General features: G+C 42.8%; 1 protein-coding gene and 2 long non-coding RNA genes across 5 annotated transcripts in view; 1 reads left to right on the forward strand and 2 right to left on the reverse strand.

Moving 5' to 3' along the window:
• Positions 1-1,762: 1,762 nt before the first annotated feature.
• On the reverse strand, positions 1,763-3,285 carry LOC148864882 (uncharacterized). Its single transcript, XR_016110342.1, has 2 exons — positions 2,237-3,285; positions 1,763-2,129 (listed from the first exon to the last, which is right to left on the reverse strand). It is a non-coding gene; the product is annotated as an uncharacterized LOC148864882 (long non-coding RNA).
• Positions 3,286-5,450: 2,165 nt separating this feature from the next.
• Positions 5,451-6,539, forward strand: LOC148864883 (uncharacterized). Of its 2 annotated transcripts, none has more exons than XR_016110175.1 (2): positions 5,451-5,741; positions 5,885-6,539. It is a non-coding gene; the product is annotated as an uncharacterized LOC148864883 (long non-coding RNA). The 2 variants fall into 2 exon arrangements; XR_016110176.1 differs by having other exon boundaries at positions 5,469-5,741; positions 5,867-6,539.
• A 3,270-nt stretch (positions 6,540-9,809) lies between these two features.
• The window catches only part of LOC148864884 (uncharacterized), a 37,288-nt gene continuing 19,806 nt past the window's right edge, over positions 9,810-27,291 (reverse strand). Inside the window, exon 8 of one of the 2 annotated variants that reach the window (XR_016110174.1) lies at positions 9,810-10,293. The gene's annotated coding sequence lies outside the window, so the exon portion shown is untranslated. Of the gene's footprint in view, positions 10,294-10,961; positions 26,796-27,291 lie in introns of those variants that run through there. The other variant, XR_016110173.1, reaches the window with a different exon arrangement.

The following is a 27,291-nucleotide window of genomic DNA, read 5'->3' on the forward strand; positions in this document are numbered from 1 at the left end:
CGGTTCTGCAAAAATTGTATAGTTTGCACTGCATCCAAATGGAGCCTTAGGCTCAGTTTGAAAAGAGTACAAATGCAAATTTATAGAGTGCAAAATCTTGTATTTTGTATGTATTTGTATTATTTTTAATTTTTTTTGTAGTTCTTCCAAACTGAGTCTTAGAAACAGTATAAATACAAATATATAGAGTGCAAAACCTTGTATTTTGTATATATTTGCACTGCACATATTTGTATCTGTACTCCTACAAAACTAAGCCTTATTACTAATCATTCAATTCTCCTATCCAATATCATACTTCCTTCAAAACATTGCAACTGGTTACTTTACTGCTTGGCCTATGAGACCATACTGACAAGCATTACTATTTCTCTATGAAAAAATGATAAAAAAAAATGACATACAAATCTCTGTTTGGCTATGCTTGGAGACAAAAGTTGAGTTCTTAATTCACATTAACCCTCTATGCAAACTTACATAAAAGGAGAATAAAAGGAGAAAGTAACTACTTTTTCTCCTTTATATGTATGCATGACCATTTTGTTTTTCTCCATCTGTTCAATCTGAGTTGATGACTAAGGCTCAGTTTAGAAGAAGTACAAATGTAAATATGTACAGCGTAAATACATATATACAAAATATAAGGTTTTGCACTTTACATATTTGCATTTATACTCCTTTCAACTCAGCCTAAATATCTATTATTCTATTTGAAGGATAAGAAAAGGTATCTAACATTCTATCAAATTCTTGAGACAATAAGTGTCCAGTAGAAAACAAAAGGAAAGGGCCTTAGAAATGACTTCCAATCAACCCACTACACCTTTAACTGACTAACCAGGATCCATCAAGAGACCAAGATCATTAGTACATCAATCTTGAATTTTCAACCATAAAACAAATCAGTCCACAATTTCTTTCAATGATTAACACTTAGAAACCAAAATATGTATATAACAATTTGCATTTAAATACATAATACATGGTAAGTGTGGTAAGTATGTATTCTCATTCTATAATATGTGTGACATGGAATACACTTGAAAACATGGTTGGTGTTAATATGATGGTACATGGGTTCTTCAATACGAATTCCCCTGTTTTAGAATTTAATGTAAATTTTAATATATCAAAATTGGGATGGGAGGACGTTTGGTTTGAAACTCCATTAATATCACTAATACATACCAGTTTCATGCATGAAAAGGTATCGACATGATACCCTCTGATTTGATGTACAGAAAAATCTGCAGAGATAGATGTGCAGGAGATCCAGACTCATGACGTGAAGAGCGCCCTCGGTGTAGCCCATTTTACAAATGGGCCATAAAATAAGTCTAGGCCAAGCCTACAACCAAAATGTACTCGTATTGGTGCTTAGAAATGGCCAGAACTCTTTTTTTTTTAGTTTTTTTTTCATATTTTGGTTTTTTCAGAAATTTTTAGCATGTTTTTTATTATTAAAAAAATTTGGGGGTCCGAAACACTTGGAAACATGCGTTTTGGACCATATCTTTTTCAAAAAATATGATACAATACATCCCATATCAAACATATCATATTGATACTTTGAACCATGACTATCTATTAACTGAAAAGTGTTTCAAGCAATCTATAAATAATATGAGGTCTACTATGGACCATTCGGCATAATAAGGTGGAATAAGGTCCAGCTGTGTTAAATAGATCTGAAACTAAAATTTTAGCCGGGCCACAAGATGAAAACCTTAGAGTTGTCAATGGGTCGAATCTGCCTAATAGAACCCAACCAATTAGACCGGTTTTGTTTTGTGTTCTAAGGTTTTTCAAAGAGTTAAGGTAAATTACAAAGACCCCTGTACTATAGAGAATGTGACAAAGATCCCTTGTACTTTGTTTTGCGACAAATACCCGTTTGTAATAAGAGAAAGACCTCTTCCCTTGGCCTTCCCGTAAAAAAAAGGCTGTTACAGTATTTTTTTAATCCCCGAGAAAAATCTTCTCCGACCTTTCGATACTACCCCTGTACTATGACTGTAGGATGTAACACCTGCTCCAACTCCGCAAGTGTTGCAGGGGAGGCGGCTCCGGCTCTGCAAGTGCTGCAGGGGGTTCCAACTACAAGTCTCCGGCTCCGTCAACTACAAGTCCTTCACGGGTTCCAACAACAGACGACAAGAATCATAAAATTAAATCAGAAAAACCCTAAAAGAAAACAAAATTATGGAAGACAGAGAGAAAGAGAGCAATAGAAGACCTCGGAGGAAGGCTTAACGTGCTTCTTCTTGTGGGATGAAAAAGATTTTCTTCTGGAGGAGGAATTACCGGCAGCCATTGGCTTTAGTTCAACCTGCAACAAACAAAATAAAGAAAAGCAAAATACAGGGGGATACCGTCATCTGACTTAATGGTCACATATCACCACAAAATAAAGAGAAGCTTGTCGGAGTCTTTGTCGTCAACAAACAAAACCGGGGTCTATGACATCTGAGATAGGTTAAATAAGTTAAATAGGGTGGAATGAGAGAGCCGTAGAAAAGCTTGCCGGAGTTGCAGATGAAGCACGACGACGTCTCCATTTCGAGGGCCTGGGATAGTGGGATACCGCAATGGGGGATGTGTACTAGATCTCTAGTTCAACAGTTTCGTTTATGTGCTGTTGAAATGTTCAAGCACACGATTCTTGAGTCCATTTCGACGGAGATCTCTCTGTTGAACAGTTCGCTTGGCAGATCTCTGGGACGATAAGCCCATTTCAACAGCCAGAGATATCTGGGACGATGTTGAACAGTTTGCTTGGCAGAGATCTCTGCTCTGAGTCGGAAGTCGTAAGAATGGGCAGTACTGGCTTTCACAGCCAATGCTGCCATGTCGGAAGCCGTCAGGCGGTAGTGCATCCGGGCGAGGGGAAGGACGAAGTAGAGCTATCCAGACTGGAGTTGCTGGGCAGGGTGCAAGGGTGGAATGAGGGAGTCGTAGAAAAGCTTGTCGGAGCTGCAGATGAAGCACAGCGACGTCTCCATTTCGAGGGCCCGGGATAGTCGGATACCGTAACGGGGGATATGTAGTCGCGGAGCTTGCCGTCCGCGGAGATGCCTTTGATTGTTGGGGAAACAGAGGAATTGCTGGATTCAGAGGAAAAGCAAGAGCCCATCTTCGAGACGGTTGGCGTTGTCGCAGGTAATGCCGGTCCATATGCACCCAGAAAGTGAGGCAGCGACCTTTCCCGTGATAGATTGAAGACGGAGAAGAGAAAAAAAGGGAAGATGAGAAATGGATTAAATAGAGAAAAAAAAAAAAGAGAATAGAGGAAAAACAATAGGTTAAATAGGTTTTAACATAAAAAAAAGGTAAAAAAAAAGAAGAAAAAATTTAGTAGGATATTTTGGTAATTTAATGCATTTCGTTGTCTGAATTAACGGTTTATTCGTCTTATGGTCATAGTACAAGAGGATCTTTATTGCAAAACAAATTACAAGGGGTCTTTATCACAGATCTCATAGTATGAGGGGGTCTTTATAATTTACCCTAATATAAATGCCGCCGTCTTTTGATTTTCGTAATATTATATATTTATATATAATAAATAATATATTTTATAATATAAATATATTTATAATATATAATGTATATATATTCATTTATAATATATATATGTTTGTATGTATGTATACCGGTCGATTTGGTTAACCAGAATTTTTTATTTGATCTCATCGATTCGGTTAGTTTTTTTGGTTTTTCGATTTTTCATGATCACGCCTAGACCCAATTATCCTGATTAATAATTGGTTTGGTTCTGGTTATAGAACCAATTAATAATCGGTTTGGGACTAATCCACCCTATCTCAAACTAAACCTAACCTGCACAGCTGGCCGGTATGGGTATTTATTGGGCCAACTGGTGAGCCCAACACAAGTGTCAAGCATACCCAATCATTCCTCTCTCTCTCTCTCTGACACACACACACATCACCAACCTTACCTGCTTCTTGTGGTACGTCTGCAACTGCAATGGTTCTTGGAGATCCTTCCAATCCCATGTCATCTTCCAAATCTTGGACTCCTTAGAATACTTTAATAATTGTAACGATCCCTAGCTCATTGTCCCTATACACTGTTCTACTTCTGTTCAGGTAATTTCAACCAGCACAAGTTCGAAACTTTGAAGTGGTGAACAACACTTATCAAGTTTTAACTATTTACCAAACCTTTTGATGAATCAGAACCCCTATGAGAGTCAAAACTTGTTTGTTAGTCTGCAACTGTTAGTCCCTCAGAGATGTGTTTGTCCTGGCAGAAACCTGACAACAAGTGGTGTCATGTTCTTGCTGACTTATTTGATTAAAAGGGGCGATGATATTTCTTCAATTGGTGATTTGTTTAGTTTTGATGCACTGAACACCATGCACACAAGTTGTTTGTGTTGGAATATCTAATAGCCATGTGACAAGCCACATGTTGATGGATGATGATTATTTTATGGTTATCTCCATGCAATACCCTCACACACAATCATTCATTTTAAATTATTATCTATTTATTTATTTTCTATAAAAATAAATTTATTTTGATTGTTTATTTGAAAATGTTTTTATGCATGGAAATATCAATATTATTGGATTATTCTGGATACAAATTCCAGTTCTTATTGGGTTAATGGATATCAATGTCTCAGTCTAGACTAGATGACCATGTGGCTAGATCCTTGGTTAGTATGAGACATTTGTCAAATCTGAATGGGGCCAAGATTTGGAGGTTGCTTGACCTTCCAAATTATCTCGATTTGCACACACTTTGCTATCTTTGTGATAGCCATATATATAGGTCTTTCCCCCAACATCTTATTAATTATTTACTGTCATTGTTTTTTGGATAATTTTTTTTGAGGCTCCAAACAACTTAGAAGTATCATTGTCGAATGCCAAAGTTGCCGCTGAATTAAAAGGAGTAGTTGGAGCTAGACAAATTAAATATGCTGGATAACTTAGCTGCCGATTAGTATTTTTGCATAAACAATTAAGTACTTTATTTATTTATTTATTTAGTTTTGGCCTTCGAACTTGAATGGCAGTCTCATAAAATACAACCAACTGATATCTGTATTTGCTTTATTTATTTTCGAATACTCTTGCTATTTTGAACAATGTTTATTATTGTCTTATCCCCAAAACTCAGTAAAACTAAGAAACTGAATGACACCAATTATGCTCTCTAGAAACGTAGAATTAAAATGATACTTGATGAAGAAAATGTTGATTATGATGAGACATTTTCTCCAGTTGCCAAGTTTACTTCTATTAGAATCCTAATGTTCTTAATTGCCTTTTTGGACTTAGAGTTGTGCCAATTAGATGCTAAAACTGCTTTCTTCAATAAAAAGTTGAATAAAGAAATATAGATGACTCAAAAGGTCTACAGGGACAAGAAAATAAAATGTATAAATTAAAGAAATCATTGTATGGTTTAAAACCACTAAGATGTATTATACCTTCCATGAAACACCTATTTGACTTTTGCTTTCTTCTCATCTCCGAATGAACCGGCGACATCCAGCTACAGTCGTTTAATCACTGCAAATGAAAGCATGTATTGGTGATTTACTTCGGCCAAGGATACAACCATGGCTCATATCCGCAGATCAGAGTTTCTGGTCAAGAAACCCAACGTATATTTGGGTTTTTTTTATCCTCTATGCATCTAAGAATAAGATTTGCTCGTCCTAGAGAATTGAAAGCTGGAAATCAGTTCCAAATCCAAATCGGGTATTTAAAACCCTTATTTATTTATTTATTTTTTTGGTTTGATTCCATTTATTTTCTGGGATTCTTGAATGATCCATGCTCTCTTTACTTACCCATCTTAATTAATTATTTACTTTTTTTTTGAGGATTAATACCACTTAAAGATGAGATGAGAGCTATTCGATGCATAAAGTCGTTCAAGCCTCTGGACCTGTTTTGAGCGCTCAAGTATCAACACCCATCTTCTTTTGCGTACTAGCTTCAGCCGAACGTCACTGTGCATAAGGCAGCAATATGCATAAAACCATAACACATTGTCATTGGCTTCACTACGCATTGGTTTCTAACGAACTGGAACTCAAACATCTCCAACCTAGTGTGATTGTTCAACCTAGATGTATTCATCTTGGAAAGGACTGTCTATGGTAACTGTTTTGTTTTATTGCAACATTGAGCTCCTACGGCCGCCTACACCAGATTCCATCAGAGAAGAGGTCTAATAAAAGGGCCAGAGATTGAAGCAGTGAATCAAACTAAGGGACAAACCAGGTACCATCCTATTGCATCAAAGACTGCAAACAATCAAGATTTAGTTTGGACCTGATGTTGTGCACGAGTCAATGATGGTGAACTGGATTACCGCTACTTCTGAGAGCGGATTGCTTGAGGCATTTCAGCGAAAACAACTTAGCTTTTCTCTTTGCCTTTATTTATTCTATTCTCAAGATATGTCTATGGATGAGCAGTTTAGAATTATTGGTTTAAATTAGTTTTGTATAACCAATTACTTTGGGAATTTTAATTGGAATTCTTGCCTAATTTATGGACTGCATTAAGTTTTGTTGCAAATAGGAGACTTGTTCCTAAAACATATGAAGTTTTGAAGTTGTTTTAGAGACTTGCAATATATTAGGAGTTGTCTCCTTTTTCCCTCATATCTTCAAGCTTTAAAAATATTTGATGCACGTTTACTAGAACATATATTTGATTTGAGTCTCTTTTTTTGTTGAATTGTTGTGCTAGAGGATAGCATGTCTATTTTGACTACTGATCTTTCCTCATAATATTGCTATTTTTTTGGTGATGAACAACAATGGTTTAAAATAAGTTGATCAATAGTTGTTTGAACATTTGATTGTGGGGAAGTCAATTGATAATCCACTATATCTGAACATTTGATTCCTAAGAAGTTAATTGATATTCTACCTACTTACTATTGTGTTTTTATAAAGACACTAATATCTGGACTCTTTGAATCACTTAAATTTTATTAGCCACTAGGCAGAAGAGACCCAACATTTTTTTTTGGTCTCTCTCACTAGTTCTTGAAATAAAAGGTTTCTCATTCAATCATAATATGTATGATCCATTTTCTTGGGTTTTTTTGTGAAAATTATACAATGACATCCTTGTTAATTAAATCATTGAATAGTTCCATGTCTTGATAAAACAAAATCTAATTACCATATAATATTGTGAACTATTGTTGAGTGATATTCAATTCTAATTGGAAGATAATACCTGAATTGTTTAATCAATTATTGCTTAGTTCTTGTTTGGGAAATCACTCTTTAGTTCCTAGGTTGTAACTTTTTGCTCCCCATAATTGTAAAATTAGGAGTGGGAATCATACTCCCGAAGCTTAAAATACGAAGAAAAACTAAGAGGGAAATTATTATCCATATTAGTTCAGGTTGCATAAGGATGGTGGGAGTAAACATTTTGACTATTAATAAAATAGATGTTTATTGTGTTTGTCATATAGATGATAATGCATATTGAGACTCTTGTATATGAGGATAAAATAGAAAGAATGAGTTCTAATGATTGAATACATAAAATGGGAATGCAATATTAATGTTATGAACCATGTCTGAGTGAAAATTATTTCCCTTTTAAGAAAGGAAAGACATCAAATACATCATTAGCAATTATCCTTTCAGATGAATGTGGCAGCTTGAATGCAAAAACACATAGGGAAAGGGAATGTGCTATGGATCCTAGACTTGGACATGTGTACTCGGTCAAGAAAAATCTGATTAGATAAATGCAAAATAAAAAAAAAAAAAATCTGTTAAGAGAAATAGTGGAGAATATATGCCCAACTTGTTTAATGATTTCTGTACCAAATCAAAAAAAAAAAAAAAACAAAACAAAACAAAAAGAGGGTAAGTTGGATAATAATGAGCTTTGAGTGTACCTTTATATACTATTCATATAGTGAAAATATCAAAGGTTACATATTTGTTAATTACAAATTTTGATGGGGCTATTGTATTGATGGAGAGTAAAAGAAATTGTATCCCTGGAAAGCAAATTTCAAGGAGGGCAAACCTTATTGGAAGTTATAGTTCTGGTCGTTCTTGTACAAATTCCCATAGTACTTGACCTTACACTTTTGAGTCTAATACAATACTTTACCTCTTCAAAGAAAAAGGTTTCCTTCATTAGGAATAATGGATTATTACATCTAAATAAGCAACCCCTTATGTTTGGGAAGTAATTGATTTTATCAAAACAAAAACCTATAGGGTATAAATGAATATTGAAGGATCTATATATAAAGAATTATAAATCAAGCTTTGTATATCAAGAAAGATATACTCTAATAGAAGCATTGATTATGAAGAGATTTACCTCATCAGTTACTAAGCTTACTTCATGATGTTATTGATTGTATATCTTCATTTTTTCCTTTTTTTTTTCTCTGTGTGAGAATTGCATTTCTTCATGAAGAAACATATATGACTCAACTTATTTGATTTACTACATATGGCTTAAAATAATCCTCCCAAGATTTGATAGCATACATTTTGTGATGCAATTAAAAAAAAAGGGTTTATTCATAATTCCTTGTGTGTAGAGTACATCCTAATTGCTAGTAGTGATGTGTCCACAATCAATGAAATGAATGATTCGTTGAAAACCAATTTGATAATGTAAGATGCTTGAAAAATGGACAAGAATGCCAGAAATTTAGCTCTTTCACAACAGCATTACTCCCGAAATATTTTGAGATAGTTTATGTCAAAGAATGCTATGGGGTTGAGACTCAAATCTGCTAGATAATCAGATTTAGATATGGCTCCCATTAATGAAGAAATACTAAAGATGAAAAGCAGATATTGTGCTTAAATCTATAGTCGGCTTGATGTATGCAATACATTATATAAGACCTAATATATAATGTGTTGTTGGTCTTGTAAGTAAATACCTAAGAAACCCTTTGGAGAACCATTAGAAGAATGGTTGCTTATTTAAAGTTGGTAAAACACTTCAAACGCATATGACTTAGAAGTGTTAGATTAGTGTGCTGCTAATTCTTGCAGATGACCCAAACAATAGCAGATTCACCATTGGGTGTTGATTCCTCTTAGGAGGATCAATTGTCTCATTGATGAGCAAGAAAGCAAAGCTACGTAGTACCTAAAGTTCTGCATACTGAGTTCATTATTTGCAGATTTGTGGGTTCAAAAGGTGTGAAAGTTCTTGATATACTGATGAAAAACTGTGAAGATTCAGTTATGCTACCATGGCATGCCTTGAAGTGAAACATATTGATATCTGGTGCCGGTACTTATATCATGTCTACCAACAAAATAGATCCTGGTAGAATACGTGCCTACAAAAGAAATGATTGCCGACTCAATGACTAAACCATTGCAATTACATATTATGTAAGGCACGTCAAAGCAATAGGATTGGTTGGCACTTATTCATCTCGGGCCTAAGTGGCCAAGTGGGAGATGTTGGTAGAGTGGCCATAGGCCCTCGTTTAATCCTCAACATGTTGGAATATCAAATGGCCATGTGACAAGCCACTGTTGATGGAAGATGATTATTTTATGGTTATCTCCATGCAACACTCTCATACACAATCATTCATTTTGAATTATTACCTATTTATTTATTTTCTATAAAAATAAATTTAGTTGATTGTTTATTTGAAAATGTTTTTATGCATGGAGATACCAATATTGTTGGATTATTCTGGATCAAAATTCCAGCTCTTATTGGGTTAATGGATATCCATTTGACCTAATCTAGACTGGATGACCATGTGGCTAGATCCTTGGTCAGTATGAGACATTTGTCTCAATCTGGAGAGGCCTTAACTTGGTCTTCCCTCCAAACGTCCAAATTGGTTAAGTTCCCTCCTCAAAACAAGGAAGGGAACGTTGGGGGAAAGACCTACATATATGGCTATCACAAAGATAGCAAAGTGTGTGCAAATCAAGATAACTTGGAAGGTCAAGCAACCTCCAAATCTCCGCCCCATCCAGATTTGACAGTTCTCTCTTGCATTTTATTTGAGAGATAGGTGTCTCGGATCCTATATTGTGCAGCTACTCTTTTTCTCCTTGTATGCAGGTTTGGTACGCCAAGATCTCATCCGTTCACCTCTGTCCTTCAGTTTGGTGTGTTGGTATTTTCTGTTCTACATCCATATTGAGAGAATCAGTCTTTAGAGAAATGGGTATTTGTTGGAACAAGAATTGGAAGCAAGCCTTTCCAAATCAAGGCAATACACTTCTATCACTGCTGCTGGCAACAAAGCAGGCTGTTGTTTCTTCTGAAGGACAAAACAAGAAAAGACAAAAAAAAACTTTTTCAATAGAACCTTTGACCATTTACAAGTTTGAAGAGTTGTAGATAGATGGCTATTGGTTTTATCAGCTGAGAACAATAAGATCAAAGGATCGGTTTATCAAGGTACATTTAAGAGTGACAGTGCAGCGTAAAGTGGATGAAAATTGTTCTGAATGAAGTTGTATCAATATAACCTAAACTTTGAATTGTGAAGAAGCATTTCCATCTCATTCTCATCACACAGTCAATAAATCCTAAGCTTTTTCTCTTTAATGAGGGTCTGGTAATTGTAATTCCAAATCATGGGAAAACCCCTAGCTCCAAACTACTATGATCTCATACCAAAAACCATGTAGGATGATCTAAAAGCGCACTTCTGATATCTTAAGGCAAGCTAATTGCAAGAACAAAGAGATGAAGAATAATAAATAAAAGATGAAACAAAAGGTACAAAATAAGTGATAGCAAGGAAAGAAGGCATTAAGAGACCATCCAAAGAAGCTTCAAAGCTTTGGAGACAATATGACAAATAATTGCTTTCTTTTTCTGTTATTTTCAATGGTCTCTTTGGTATTTTTCAAAGGCTCTTGTAAGTGATGTTCTAAAATCTGAAGGTGTCAGGCAAAAGGCCTCAAGAACTCTACAAACATAAGCATCAAACTAAATCATTTCAGTTAAAATTAATTAGAAAAATATTCATTACAGAACCAAGTTCAGTTAGGTAACATAAATCCAGTTCAAACATCGAGTGTCAAAATTGTTTGAAGTTACAGTTGTTAGCAGAACTTTTATGTTTAAAGAATAACCCAGAAATCAAAGAGAATAAGAGAGAAGAAGAATATGAGAGGAATGGGGGCAGAATGTTATGTTGCTGCTGCCCTATGTTTAACATAACATGAGGTAAAAGGACAGAAATGCCCTGCTACCTATAACAGTACAAGAAAGCAAGCAAAAGGCAAACAATAAGTAACAAAAATAACTGAACTATGGGGACCACTAGTAAACATATCAGGTCTGGTCCACTGTATCACTACACTCCCCCTTAAGTTGGAATAAATGTTGATCATTCCCAACTTGCACAAATCTGATTCCATTTTCTTTGGTGACTGCTTTGGTGAAGAGATCAACAAGCTGCATATCAAAGGAAACATAGGGCAGGCAAACATCTTGAGAAGCAACTTTCTCTTGGATGAAGTGGTGGTCAACCTCAATGTGTTTAGTTCTGTCATGCTGGATGGGGTTGTGAGAAATATTAATGGCAGTCTGATTATCACAATACAACTTTAATGGTTTCTCATAATCAATCCCTAATTCCTCAAGAAGGGATCTTAGCTATAACACTTCAGCCACACCATGAGCCATGGACCTATATTCTACCTCAGCACTTGAATGAGCAACAATATTTTGTTTCTTGCTATGCCATGACACTAGGTTACCTCCAACAAAAGCATAACACCCTGAAGTTGATATTCTATCATCAACACATCCGGCACAATCAGCATCAGCATAGTACCCTAAAGTTGCTTTTCAAGAGTATGCCACGACCTGGACATCTCTTCAAATAAGCAAGGATTATTTCCATAGCCAATAGATGAGTGGTTCTAGGAGAATGCATGTATTGGCTGACAACATTAACATCATAGGAGATGTTAGGATGTCTAAGACATAGGTAAAGGAACTTCCTACTAGCCGTTGGTACATGGCTTTTTTCTTTAAGAGGCTTTCCCCCTTTGACACTTATCTTATGATTCAATTCAATGGGTGTGTCTGCTGGTTTAACTCATAGTTTCCCAATATCCTCAAGGAGATCAATGGCATATTTCCTTTGTGAAATGAAGATACCATGTCTAGAGAGGGGTACTTTAATTCCCAAGAAATATCGCAGGTCACTAAGGTCTTTCACTTCAAATTCCTTATTAAAAAATTGTTTGAGAGAATCAATCTCATCAGCATCACAACCGGTCACAACAATATCTTCAACATACAAATACAAGAAGGATAAGAGAAGCACCATTTCTCTTAATGAAGAGAGTGTGATCGGAATGGGCCTATACATAACCAAAACTTTCAACAGTCGATCTAAATTTGTCAAACCAAGCTCTTGGAGATTGTTTTAAACCATATAGGGCCTTTTGAAATTTGTAAACATTCTTCCTATAGCTTCATCATAAAAACCAAGAGGTAACTTCATATACCCCTCCTCCTGCAAATCACCATTAAGGAAAGCATCTTGACATCCATGAAAAATTTGCTGCAAGGGAAAACAAAACTCTAATTATATTCATTGGCAACAGGTGCAAAGTGATGATGCACAATCCGATGGGTCCTAACTGTCGGTTACCTCGCCTCTGACAGAATTGAAGGTGCCTGAAACAAGGAAGAAATTGGAGACTTCTGGGGAGGAACCCGGTTGGAACACTTCGAAGCTCAAGTTAGTGCTCTTGAGAAGGCAAGGGGAATGAGGGACTTCAAGACCAGAAAGCACAAGAATCACATACCTCCTTCTTTGGGGGAAGGGGGCCTTTTATAATCATCCTGGTACACTCACTCCCATACCTCTACCAGATCGGGCATCATCACCTTCGCCAGATCGAGTGCCATCATCTGTACCAGACGCCAGTTTGGGTGTCATTACCTCTGCTAGTTGCCAGTTCAAGTGTCATAACCACCACTGTCCTTGCTAGGGCCGTCTCTGCCACGTCTGAGATGGTGGTGGTAGGTGGCCGTTGGAGGGCCGCTGTCATGTGTCGGACCCCTAATCAGTCAGGCGTGCCACCTCCATGTATAGGTTTCCTGGGTGTCAGGTATGTTTGTTCAGTCAGGCGACTTGGATCCGAAGTGGTGTGCGAGGTGAAGTCCTAAGTTCGAATAGAAGTGTAGCCCGAACTGCCCCAGGGTGGGTCAATTCAGGTTTTTTCCCTTTGCGCTCCTTGTAAGGCTCAGGACCTCCAAGGGAGAGCTCGGGTTCTTCCTTGGGGAGCTCAGGTCGTGGGTTCCTTTTTTGGGGGAGCTCGGGACTCCTTTTCCTGGAGCTTGGGTTGCTGGCCCGCTGCTGTGCTGAGCTGGCACTTCTGCCAGGTCACTCTCGGTTGCTTCCACGTGTCGCGTGGCCAAGGGGTCGGGCCAAATCTCCCTCCATCAATTGCCCACACTCCCCGTGCCCGGGGTCTTGACCCGGCGTGGGGAGTTCACGGGGTGACGGGTGGATTTGCCTCATGACGCTTTGGCCTTGGTTTGGAGCTTCTCCGGTCTGACCTGCTTGTGTTTTTGGCCCGATCAGGGTCGGATTGGTTCGACCAGGGGTCAATCCCGGGTTACGTGCAGCTCATGCGCAGACGCCAAACGATTTTAAATTTTTGAACGTCGAAAATGCGTGCTAAACTGACTTCTTCCTTGGGGGACGTGTAGCTGGTTTTGCGGGGAGCCATTGGATGGTTTTGATCTTGGTCGTTGATGCACGAGTACAGTGGCTATAAATAGTGGGGGGCCCCTAGTCACTTTCCTTTGCCATTCTTCAGCATTCGCTCATTGAGCTCGCATCCAAGGCTGTCAGCTTGCATCATTCTTCGTAGTCCGGTAGCTTTTCCTTGGTGAGTCCTCACCCTTCTTTTTGATTCAATGTCTAGCTCGGGTAGTTTAGATAGTCTTCTGGGGGGGTCAGATGCTGGTTCTACAAACCGAGTTGCTACCCCTGACAGCCTTAGTGAGTCTGAGGCGAGGCCCGAGGTAGAGCTCGAGTTCGAGCCCGTAGGTTGAGTCACCTCAGGTAGCTTGGCATCCACCTCCCGTCGAGGTTGGGTGCCAGATAAGTTCGGGCCTTCCACTATGACGCCCGAGAGACTTTTGTCCCTTATCGCTCAGTATAACCTACCCGGGGAGTATACTTATATTCTACCCTCGGGTGACTTTCCTTGGGAGCACGGTCCGGACGAGATCGTGATATTCCGGGAGCAGCTTGTTGCTGGGTTGCACCTTCCTTTCCATCCCCTTATCGTCGAGGTCATGAATCACTTTGGTGTTACTATCGGTCAGCTCCACCCGAACTCCATTCGTAACCTTGTTAGGACCATCTTCCTTTGTTGCGAACACTGCCTTCCATTGGACCTGGAAATCTTTTCCGCCATTCTTATGCTCAAGAAGCAAGCAGGTCCCCTGCCCAGGTGTAGGCGGGCCTACTATTTGTCTCCTCGTCCGAGGTTCAAGCTTTTGCATGATCTTCCGAATAAGGTCCCGACATGGAAGCAGGACTACTTCGTGGTTCGAAGTGCTACGGGGTGGCCGTTTCCTACCGAGTGAGGATTGGTCGTTCCTGATCCCGGTGCCAGGTTAGATGAAGAAATGGTGAAGGGCCTCCAGGACTAGGCTCGGCTTGGACTCAAATGCGAAGTCTACCTGATGGAGGCCAAGCTTATCCAGGCCGGTCTAAGTTCGGGTAGGTTTCTTGCTCAGAGGCTCGCTTTTGCTTTGTTTTTTATTCCCGTCTTTTGACGCCGAGCTTTTTTTGCAGGTGTTATGGAGGCAGTGAAGACCCGAGGTGTGAAATTGTTTGATGGTATGAGGAGGAGGAAGTGAGCTGCTAAGTGGGTCCGTGCCGATCTTTCCCGGGTTGTGGAGCCCGAGGAACCGAGAATGGAGCCTCCTGGGGAGCCTGAGGTGGCCCCTCCAGTTCAGGAAGCGGCAGGGGTCCCCTATGCCGATAGTGCTTATACCCGGCCTGTGCCTTCAGGCTCGGGAAGTCAGGATGGGGCTAGGAGTGTGCTGACGTCGAGCTACGCTCCCCGAAAAAGTAAGAAGGCTATTTGCCCAGAGGAGGTCGCGGCATGGGCCGATCTTCCTCCGCAACTAACACCATGGTGGTAAGTCGAAGTAGTTTTTGTTTTTTTTTTTTGCTAGGCTGATTTGTTCTCATTTTGGCAGGTGAACTCCTCTATCCACGCTCTAACAATCCAGGCGGAGAGGAGCTTGAAGCGAGCGCAAGCTGCCGAAAAGGCTTCCCATGCTGCGCGAATCGAGCTAACGAGGTCTCGGAGGGACAATGAGGCCTTAGGATTGGTGGTGAAACACATGGCGGACCTGAATCTGGACCTGGAGCATCAGGTTGGTTACCTTCAGGATGATATTAGGGAGAAGACTGAGATCTTTTCTCAGGCCATCGAAGAGGCGAAGGTGAAGGCCGTTAACGATTACATCGCTTCACCGCTCTTTGATGACATGATGGTGGGCTCGTATAGAAGGGGTTTCAAGTTGAGCCGATGGATGATAAGGAACACGTACCCCGAGCTCGACATTGGTGCCATAACCACTTCACGCATCACTCTGGAAATAGCTGCTGTAGCTGATGATGATGCGGATTCTGAAGACGAAGTGGGACCTTCGGGTATCGTCGAAGTCCCTTCTGAAGTGTAAGCAAGATTATTTTGCAATGAATAGTCCCCCTTTTCTAGTTAAGTGTTGGGCAGTCATTTTCTCTTTTCCCCGAGCTGACTATGTTGCCGAACTACTAGACTTAGGCCTTGAAGCGAGTTCATATAGTAAGGCTATACGCCCGATCTGTTCTCCGCCTAGGTTAGTTAACATAGGCTTAGAATTGGGCCCTGGGCTATGCACCTCGGGATCCATACTCGTGCAGCTTGCTTCGTTGATGAGTTGCCGAGGTCATCTTTAGCTCGGCATTCTGGCCCTTACGGTGCCGAGGTCCTTGTTAGCTCGACATTCTAGCCCTTAGGGTGCCAAGGTCCTTGTTAGCTCGGCATTCTGGCCCTTAGGGTGTCAAGGTCCTTGTTAGCTCGACATTCTGGCCCTTAGGCTCTAGTAGTGGCTCATGGCCTGCTTAGTTCGATAATTTATAGGTAATATCGTCTTAACTTGACGATGTTCCATGCCTGGGGTATTTGTTTACCCTCCAGGGTCTCAAGCTCGTATGCTCCCCCGAGTGCTCTCTTTACTCGGTATGGTCCTTCCCAGTTCGGCCCGAGTTTGCCAACGCCGGGCTCGGGTACCATGACCTTGCGGAGAACCAGGTCGCCGACGCGGAAGTTTCGTCTCTTAACTCTAGAGTTGTAGTACCGAGCTACCCTTTGCTAGTACGCCGCTGTCCTGATGTATGCGAGATCCCTTACCTCGTCAAGTAGGTCGAAGTTGGTATGTAGCTCATCGTTATTAGTATTGTCGCTGTATGCTTCCAACCGAAGTGAGGGGATTTCGATTTTGGTTGGGATAACTACCTCCATGCCATAGGTGAGGTTGAAGGGAGTTTCTCCTGTGGCAGTCTTCTCTGTAGTTCGGTATGCCCACAGGACGCTGGGTAGCTCGTCTGCCCATAACTCTTTAGCTCGGTTTAGCCTGACTCTTAGTCCATGGAGGATAGTTCTATTCGTGACTTCTGCTTGATCGTTTGCTTGTGGGTGCGCAACCGTTGTGAAGTTTTGCCGGATCCCCATGTCTTGGCACCACTCTTGGAATTTGATGTCATCAAATTACTTGCCATTGTCGAAGATCAACATCCGAGGTAGCCCGAAACGACACACTATGTTCTTCTAGAAGAAGTTCTGGACGTTTTGAGCTGTGATGGTTACGAGAGTTTTAGCTTTAACCCACTTGGTGAAGTAGTCTACTGCCACTACTAGGAACTTTCTTCCTCCTATTGCTGGCGGGAATGGCCCGAGTAGGTCGATACCCCATTGTGCGAAGGGCCGTGGGCTGGTGGGGTACTTGAGGTCGGCGGCGGGCTGGTGGTGAATATTGGCATGGTTTTGGCACTTTTCGCACTTCCTGACTAGCCCGACATCATCTACTTACATTGTTGGCCAATAGTACCCCTGTCGTAGTGCTTTCTGAGCGACGACCCTGCCCCCCAGGTGTCCGCCGCATAAGCCTTCATGGATGTCATGGATTACGAGCTCGGCTTCGGGAGGCCGCAAGCAGCGCAAGTAGGGGAGCATGTAGGATCTTCGGAACAGCCGTCCGTCTATCATGACGTACTTGGCTGCCTGGCGCTCTACCCTCTTGGTGGCGTTGTGGTCTACGGGGAGGGTTCCATGTAGCAGGAAGCTCGCGAGTGAATCAATCCAGCTCGGTTCTGCTTGGGCGACAGGAGCGACCTCCTCTGCCCCCCGGAGAATGCTAGGCCGAGGTAAGTCCTCTATGTACACAGTTCTCATGGTGTTTTCACTGGTGCTGACTAGCTGGGACATGGCGTTGGCCTCAGCGTTCCCTGATCTCGGGATTTGCTTGATGAAGTGTGGCTGGAAGCTAAGAAGACCCTCTTTTACCTTTGCCAAGTAAGCGATCATAGTTGGCTCACGGGCTTCGTACTCGTTGGTGACCTGGTTGACCACGCACTGGGAGTCGCTGCAGATAACGTTGTGTTTTGCCTTTACCTCTTGCTCCAGGGCTAGTCCGGCTATCAACGCCTCGTATTCTGCCTCATTGTTGGATGTCGGGAACTCGAAGCGTAGTGCGTACTCCAGTTTTGTGCCACTTGGACCGTGGAGAACTACACCGGCTCCGCTGCCCTGCTGATTTGAGGAGCCATCTACATGAAGGATCCGGGGCTCTTCATCCCAGTTCGCGCTTGGCCTAACTAGGAGAGATACCGAACTGGGTACGACCTCACAGGGCTCAAAGTCAACCGGCCTGGAAGCACTGAGCTCACCCGAACTGGGAGCCTCGTGCTTAACCGGGCTGAGGACCTCGGAGCTAAACGTGCATTCTGCAACAAAATCTGCCAACACTTGAGCTTTGATAGCAGTTATGGCTTGTACTGGAGGTCGTACTCATTGAGTTCGATGGCCCACTTCGTCAATCGACCAGAGACCTCGGGCCTGAGTAATACTTGCCTCAAGGGTTTGTCGGTGAGGACGATGATGGTATGGGCTTAAATTACGGACGGAGTTTGCGGGCTGCAATGACCAGCGCATAGGCTAGATTTTCTATCTTCGGATATCTTGTTTCTGCTCCCTGCAATATTTTACTAACATAGTAGATGGGTCGTAGGACCCGATCTGCTTCTTTTACCAGAACCGAACTGACCACTTCGTCGATTGCCAAGAGGTACAGTTCTAAAACATCGCCCTCTTCGGGCCGGGTCAACACTGGGATACTAGCGAGATATTTTTTGAGCTCGTCAAACGCGAGCTGGCATTTCGGGTTCCACTCGAACCCTTTGCCTTTTATTGCCTTGAAGAAGGGCAGGCAACGGTCTACTGACTTAGACATGAAATGACCTAGAGCGGCTATTCTACCGTTTAGCCTCTGAATCTCTTTCACTTTTCGGGGTGGTCTCATATCTAGGATGGCTTTTATCTTGTTCGGGTTGGCCTCAATACCGTGTCGGTTGACGATATACCCTAGGAACTTACCTGAGGTGACACCGAAGACACACTTGTTTGGGTTTAGTTTCATGTTAAATTGACGTAGAATTTGAAAGACAAAATGCAGATCTTGTACCAATTGATGCGAAAACTGTGTCTTGACGACCATGTCGTCTACATAACATTCTATCTTTGTGCCAATTGAGGGTTGAAACAGCTTATTCACAAGCCTTTGAAAAGTTTCCCCATCGTTTTTCAGTCCAAAGGGCATAACCTTGAAGCAGTACAGGCTGAACTCGGTTACGAAGGCGGTTTTTTCCTCGTCAGTCGGGTCAATCCTAATTTGGTTGTAGCCCGAGTAGGCATCCAGGAAGCTTAGCAACTCGTGTCCCGAGGTCGCGTCCACTAGGCAGTTGATCCTGGGGAGGGGAAGCAATCTTTTGGGCAAGCTCGGTTCAGGTTGGTGTAGTTGACGCACATGCGCCAATTGCCATTTGCCTTTTTTACTAGAACAGGGTTGACCACCCAGCTCGGGTAATGAACTTCCCTTATGAAGTCTGCTGTGAGGAGCTTCTTGACCTCCTCATCGACCGCCCTCCAGCGTTCTGGGGCTAAGTTGTGTTTCTTCTATCTAATGGTCTAACTACAAGGTTAGTATTGAGTTTGTGAGTTATGAGCTTAAGGTCTATGTCGGGCATTTCTGCTGCGGACCAAGCGAAAGCATCTAAGTTATTGAATAAGAAGCGTACCAGTTTGGACCGCAAGGGTTCTTCCAGGGATGCTCCGACCTGAAGTAATCTGGCGGGGTCTTCTGTCGAGACAGAGATGGGAATAGTTTCCTCTGTTGGTGCAGCTCGCTCCTCGTTCTTTTCCACAGGTCACTCCAGTTCGAGGTCGTCAGTTACCTTGGGTTTTCCCTTGAAGGCGGCGACGTAGCACTTACGGGACTCGAGCTGGTCGCCCCGCACTACCCTGATGCCGAAGTCCGTTGGGAACTTCATGGCTAAATAGTAAGTAGACACCACGGTCTTTAAAGCATGGGTGATTAGCTAACCTACTATGGCATTGTAGGGGGAGGGGGTCGCGACCACCAAAAAATCGTGACTGAGTCTTCTCGTACTAGGCCACGTGCCGACTTCCACGGGTACTGTGACCTTTCCCATCGGTCTGACCTCTTCTCCGCTGAAGCGACCAATGGGGTGTTCGTAGGCTTCAAGTCATTCTCTCGGAACTGGAGTTTGTCAAAGGCTGCTTTAAAAAGGATGTCTGTCGAACTATCGGAGTCAACAAGTATGCGCCAGACTTCGAAGTCGTTGATCTTTACCTTTATGACAAGTGCATCGTCATGGGGGTAGTGGACCTCGCGCGCATTGTCTTCGGTGAAGAATATGGGGTCTTCCATCCTAGGCCGCTTTGGGGGATTTTGTTCTCTGGAGGCCTCCCGGGTTGATGCCCGAGCTGCTACTGAGGTGCATCCTGCTACGATCGATCCTCCAACGATCACGTGGATTGTTCCCCGAACTGGTATTTCTTTCAGGGGCTGCTTCTGCGGTTCAGCTGGCCGACTGTTGGACTCGGGAGCATCTCTACTGTGCTCTCCCTGCCGACCTGTCTTATTACTATTATTATTATTATGCTGTACAAAATTCCTTAGGTATCCGCGACGGATAAGTTCTTCTATCTCATCGCAGAGATTATTACAGTGTTCGGTGCTATGACCGTGGTCTCTATGGTAACTGTAGTACAAGTTTTTATTTCTCTCGTTCGGGTTTCCCTTCAGACGAGGTGGCCATTTCACGTACGGGGCGTCTTTGGTCGTCATTAAGATCTCGGCCCGCTTCACGTTTAAGGGCGTGTAGTCCGTTTGACCTGCTAAGGGAGCTCGGAACGGCAGGCTTGGCTTCGTCCCCCGAGCTGGGTCTTTCTTCCTCCTGTCATCTGGGTTGGGGGGTTCGCCTTCCCTCTTCATTTTTTCGATCTCGCTTTCAGTCCTTTGGTTGATCTCCTCCTCTGTTCTTATGAATTTGTCCGCGAGCTTGAGGAATTCAGCTACGGTCGCGAGCTGGTTGACTACCATGTGCCACCTGAACTCCTTGTGTGTCACACCCCTCTTGGCTGCCGCGAGCTGTACCGCGGGGTATAGGCACAGTATCTGCAAGCACGCGCCATTGAACCGTTTGACATAGCCCCGGATGACTCTCCTTCCCTCTGGACTATTCCAAGGAGGCTCTCCTCGGTTCGGGGGCACCGCTTGCTAGTAACGAAGTGCGCAGTGAAGACTTGCACGAGCTGGGTCCAGCTTCTTATCGACCTGGGGGCCAGGTTCCTGTACCAGGTGCGGACCACTCTCTTGAAGTTGGTAGTGAAGGCCATACACATGCAGGACTCGCTAGCCCTCGCTAGGTGCATTTGGGACTGGAAAGCATCGACATGGTCAATGGGGTCAAAGGACCCATCTTACTTGTTTAGAGGAGGGAGTTTGAAATCTTTGGGCATGGGAACTGCAAGGAGTTCTGAGGGCAGGGGGGAAGGGACTGAAAGAATAGGGGCAAATTTTACCTTGCCCGAGCTCGTTCCTTCTTTACCTCGGAGTTCGGGCAGGATGTGGGTGGTAGTTCGGCAACTTCGTCGGCATCTTCGCTACTACTTAGAAGGCATGGTATTGCCACTACTTGCCTTGGTGTTGCCGAGCTCGGTCAGCCCAGACTGTTGGTAGTCCACGGCGAGGAGGTTCTTGACCCACCGGCGAACGGGAGCTCGAACTTAGAGTGCCGAGGTGCTGACTTGATCGGCAAGGAGGTTCCTGACCCGTCGGCGAGCTGGGAGGTGGGGGTAATTAGTCTTTCCCTCCTGCCCGGGGATGAGGCCTGGCTCCTGGAGGGGTTTTGAAGTTGGGAGGCTTCCCCTCGGTGAAGGCACCCACCCTGAGGGGAGGGCTTGACTGGCTTCGGAGCAGGGTGCCGAGGTGGGAGCTGCGGTTGGTTCAGAGGCAGTTGGGGGAACTGCTGTTGGTAGTGATGCTGGGAAATGTGGTGTAGTACTTGCTGCTAATGGAGCTGATGTTGCTGGAAGTGCTGCGTTTGGGCTTGCATTGCTCGCATGCACTGCATCAAGTCACCAAGTTGGTTTTGGCTGGTCGCCAGAGGAGCAGTGGTCGGTTCGGCAAAGGTTGTCTCGATAGGGAGGGGAAGGGGAACATTCACAGGTGCCACCGCGCTTAGTGCATTAAGGCTAGGGATCCCGTCCGTTGAGAGGGGGATGGTGAACTGTCTGATATATACAGTGGTGGGCTGAGGGTGTTCCCCTACAACATTCAAGTCGGCATTGTGCCTGTTGCTGGTGGAGGAAGCCATGGAAGCAAATGTTTCTTTGAGAGAGAGTTAAAGGTTAGGAGAGGCTTTTTGAAGTCTTCCCACAGATGGCGCCAAATGATGATGCGCAATCCGGTCGGTCCTAGCTGCCGGTTACCCCACCTCTGACGGAATTGGAGGTGCCTGAAACAAGGAAGAAATTGGAGACTTCTGGGGAGGAACCCGGTTGGAACACTCCGAAGCTCAAGTTAGTGCTCTTGAGAAGGCAAGGGGAATGAGAGACTTCAAGACCAGAAAGCACAAGTACCTCCTTTGGAGGAAGGGGGCCTTTTATAATCACCCTGGTACACTCACTCCCATACCTCTGCTAGATCGGGCATCATCACCTCTGCGAGATCGGGTGTCATCATCTCTACCAAACGCCAGTTTGGGTGTCATAACCTCTGCCAGTTGCCAGTTTGGGTGTCATAACCGCCACTATCCTTGCCAGGGCCGTCTATGCCACGTCTAAGATGGCGGTGGTAGGTGGCCGTTGGAGGGCGGCTGTCATGTGTTGGACCCCTAATCAGTTAGGCGCGCCGCCTCCGTGTACGGGCTTCCTGGGCGTCAGGTATGGTTGTTTAGTCAGGCGACTTGGAGCCGAGGTGGTGTGCGAGGTGAAGTCTTAAGTTCGGATAGAAGTGTGGCCCGAACTTCCCCGGGGTGGGTCAGCTCAGGTTTTTGCCCTTTGCGCTCCTTTTAAGGCTCGGGACCTCCAAGGGAGAGCTCGGGTTCTTCCTTGGGGAGCTCGGGTCGTGAGTTCCTTTTTTGGGGGAGCTCGGGACTCCTTTTCCCGGAGCTCGGGTTGCTGGCCTGCTGCTATGTCGAGATGGCGCTTCTGCCAGGTCACTCTCGGTTGCTTCCATGTGTCACGTGGCCAAGGGGTCGGGCCAAATCTCCCTCCATCACAAAGGTTTCTAGATAGTCAATGCCATAAGTCTGAGTATACCCCTTTAAGACTAGCCGAGCTTTACACCTTTCAACTAAACCATCTGCATTATGCTTCATAGTGAAAGCCCATCTACACCCAACTGGTTTCTTCCCTTCTGGCTTGTCAATTAACTCCCAGGTCTTATTCTTAAGGAGAGCATCAATCTTTTCCTCCATTGCATTCTTCCACTCAGGTGCCATAAGAGTTTCCTAGATAGACCTAGGAATAGATACAACAGACATAGATGCCAAGTAGGACCTATAGGATGGTGAAAGATGATCATAAGTGATAAACTGAAACATGCAATGGGCAGTAGATGAAGTGTGCGCTTCCCTTTGTGGACTGCAATGGGAGGAGCGGGGGGAATTAGAAGGTGAGGTACCTGAATCTAGAACTGTAGAGGTGAGAGGAACTGGCCTGAACTGATTATGAGCGCCAAAATCAACCTACCTCCACCTCCTGTGGTAAACTCTCAACTCCTTACACCTCCCACAAGCACCCTCATTACACAACTCTCATTTAAGAATAGGAATAGGCAGGGGGACTTCAAGCTAGAAAATCTCCCTCACTATTCTCCCCTGAGAAGAAACATCTGGGTAATAAGGAACATCCTCAAAAAAGGTAACATCCATGGACACAAACTATGAGCTAGAACAAGGATCATAACAACAATATCCCTTATGATTCTGTGCATAACCAAGTATTATGATTCGGCCTGCCCTTGAGTCCTATTAGTCTGATAACAGTCAAGAAGAGAGAAGAAGAAAGAAGAAAGAAAGAGAGAGAGGAAGGAAAAGAAAAGAAGAGAGGAAAGGGAGAGAAAGATCTTGTTCGAATGAGAGAAAAGATTACCTCTCCCATTCGGATAGATGTATTTTATATTACTAATATAATGGAAAAGACACATGTGCCCCTACATAAGTGAGGGACAGTAGTTCTAACATAATCTTACACATCAGCAACCTCAACATAAGCATAAAGACAGAAATACCCCTATATACTTGACACTAACACTCTCGCTCAAGCTGGTGAGTATATATCATATAATCCCAACTTGTTACATATGTAGTCCACTCTTCCCAGACTCAGCCCTTTGGTAAATAAGTCTGCCCACTAGTTCCCTATGTTAACATATGCAATGTCTTATCACTCCACTTAGCACATTTTTTCTCACAAAGTGACAATCAACCTCTATGTGCTTGGTTTTTTCTTGAAACACAAAATTAGAAGAAATATGAATTGCAACCTGATTGTCACAGTAGAGCTTCATTAGAGTGTTAACATTGTATCCCATCTCCTGTAGAATGTTTCTTAGCCACACTAATTCACAAGTAGTAGTGCCATAGCTCTATATTCTACCTCTGCACTGCTTCTCGCCACAACTATCTGCTTCTTACTTTTCTATGTCACCAGGTTACCCCTAAGAAAAGTGCAATAGCTTGTGGTAGATCTCATATTAGACATAGAACTAGCCCAATCAACATCAGTATATCCTTCTATTTCAAGTTTTCCACAACTTTTGTATATCAAACATGACCAGCAACCCCCTTTAAATACCTCACAATTCTTAGAACCGCATCCCAATGAGGAACTCGAGGTTTCTACATGAACTGACTTACCACACTAACTACAAATGAAATTTCTGGCCAAGTAATGGTTAGGTAGTTCAGTTTACCTACAAGTCACTGGTATCCGCTAGGGTGTTCAAACACTTCACCCATATTACTGCTCAGCTTAGTGTTTGTTTCCATAGGTGTTTCAGCTGGTTTAGCATCTAACAAACTTGCTTCTTCCAACAAATCAAGAACATATTTCCTTTGACACAAGTTAATACCATGCTTAGACCTTGCTACTTCTATCCCCAAGAAATATTTCAATTTACCAAGGTCCTTTGTCTGAAAATGTTCCTATAGAAAAGTCTTCAACCTATCAATGCCCATTTTATAATTCCCAGTAATAACTATATCATCTACATACACCACCAATAGGATCTTTCCTGCCTTAGAGTCATGACTGAAGGCTGAATGGTCAACTTGGCACTGTTTCATACCAAACTTCTTTACCACCTCACCGAACTTGCCAAACCATTCTCGAGGAGACTGTTTAAGCCCATAAATGGCCTTCTTTAGTTTGCATACCTTACCATACTCCCCCCGAGCAACAAACCCCGATGGTTTCTCCATAGAGACCTCCTCGAGCAAATCACCATGCAAGAAAGCATTCTTCATATCAAGCTGATAGAGGGGCCAATCATACATAGCAGCAAGAGAGATCACAACACGAACCGAACTAATCTTAGCCGGGGAGGTCTCTGTGTAGTCAATACCATAGGTTTGGGAGTACCCTTTTGCAACCAATCTAGCTTTCAGCCACTCTACACTACCATCGGGTAAGTACTTAATAGTATAAACCCACTTACAACCGAAAACCTACTTCCCAGGAGGAAGAGTGGTGAGGTCCCAAGTATGATTATGAGTTAGATTTGAGAGTTCTTCTTCCATTGCACGACACCATCCTAGAGAGGCAAGGGCTTCTTGGACATCCTTAGAGACAACAACAGAGGATAGCAAAGAGATAAACTGGCAATGAGAAGCAGAAATGTTAGTGAGTGAAACATAATTAGAAATAGGATGAAGGGTACAAGTGTGCTTACCTTTCCGCAAGGAAATGGAAAGATCAAAATCAAATATTGGGGGTGGGGCTGGTGTGGGGACAACTATCAGATCTGTCGACGTTGATGAAGCTAGATGAGGAGCAGCCGATACATGTGGGCAATGTGTATATGCTTGACGGATAGGTGGCCGTTCAACAGGTGGTGGCACCGGAGGCAAAGACTTAGTCACAGCTGGAACAAGAGGAACAAAATCCACAACTGGAAGAGGAAAATGAGGAGGTAATTAGGAGGAAGAAACATCACCGGATCCTAAAAAAAATGGAGTAGACTCAAAGAAGGTAACATCAACACACACAAAGGAACGTCGAGAACTAGGATAATAACACTTGTACCCTTTTTGAGTTCGGGAATAGCCAAGAAAGATGCACTTAATGGATTGTGCATCTAATTTGTCCTTCTCGGGGCCCAGATTGTAGATGAAGCAGACACACCCAAAAACCCGAGGAGAAAGAGGAAACGAAGACACAATAGGAAACAAAGTAGTGAATGGGGAATGACCATCAAGGAGAGAAGTGGGCATCCGATTAATCAAGAAGCAAGAAGTAAGCACCACATCACTCCAAAAGGGTTTGGGAACATTCAAGTGATGCATGAGAGATCGAGTTATTTCCAAAAGATGACGATTCTTTCTCTCAGCCACCCCATTTTGTTGTGGGGTGTAGGTACATGAAATCTGATGTATAATGCCATGTTGGTCCATGTATTCTTGAAATGATGAAGATAAGTATTCACGATCATTAACGGAATGAAAAATTTTAATGTGAACACCAAATTGGTTGCAAATCTCAGCATAAAATTTTTGGAAAATGGTAAACAATTCACTCATTTCTTTTATTAAATAGAGCCACATCATTCTTGAATAATTGTCAACAAAAATGACAAAATATTTATACCATTGTATGTCATCACTTTATAAGGATCCTAAACATTTGAATGAGCTAAAGAAAAAGGATTCGACATACGGTTATCAACCCTAGGACTAAAGGGAATACATTGATGTTTCTCCAACTGACACGACTCACAATCTAAAACAGAAAATTGACTCAACGAAGGAACCAAAGACTTCAAAACTTTCAGCAAAGGATGACCAAATCGGCAGTGCCACTAGAGAGGAGAGAGAGATGACTAGAGAGTTGTTGATGTTCTTCCACCACCGTCAAGATAATACAATCTTTCAGCTTCATGCCCTCCATCAATCTTTATCCCCGTCTTGAGATCCTTAAAAACACACAAAGAAGGGTCAAAAGTAATAGAGCAATTGAGTAACTTGGTCAACTTACTAATATACATAAGGTTAAACGGAAATTTAGGGACATACAAAACTAAGGATAAAGGTAAGGGGGTCATGTTAACATTGCCAACACCACAAATGGAGGATGTGGAGCCATTAGTAAGGGTAACAGATTGTGATGTTGAGCAATGAGAGAGGAAAGAAAACACACCTTGAGTTCCAGTCATGTGATCAGAGGCTCCAGATTTAATAATCCAGGGGTTGCGTGTGGATGCCAGACAAGCCATACCTGAGTGTGTAAGAGTGGTCATCATCTTCTTCCTGGGAACATCTATGGATGTAGGAAGCATCTGATCACCTAAACAACTTTCTTGTCTGAAGCTACTATCACTAGTCATGGCATGATTGGCCCAAGTTGAGGGTGGACCATGCAAATCATAGCAATAATTAATGGTATGTCCATCCATCACCACCACTCCGGCC

This window comes from Nelumbo lutea, chromosome 3 (assembly GCF_056320005.1).
Source record: "Nelumbo lutea isolate HS-2025 chromosome 3, American lotus-T2T, whole genome shotgun sequence".
NCBI lineage: Eukaryota > Viridiplantae > Streptophyta > Magnoliopsida > Proteales > Nelumbonaceae > Nelumbo > Nelumbo lutea.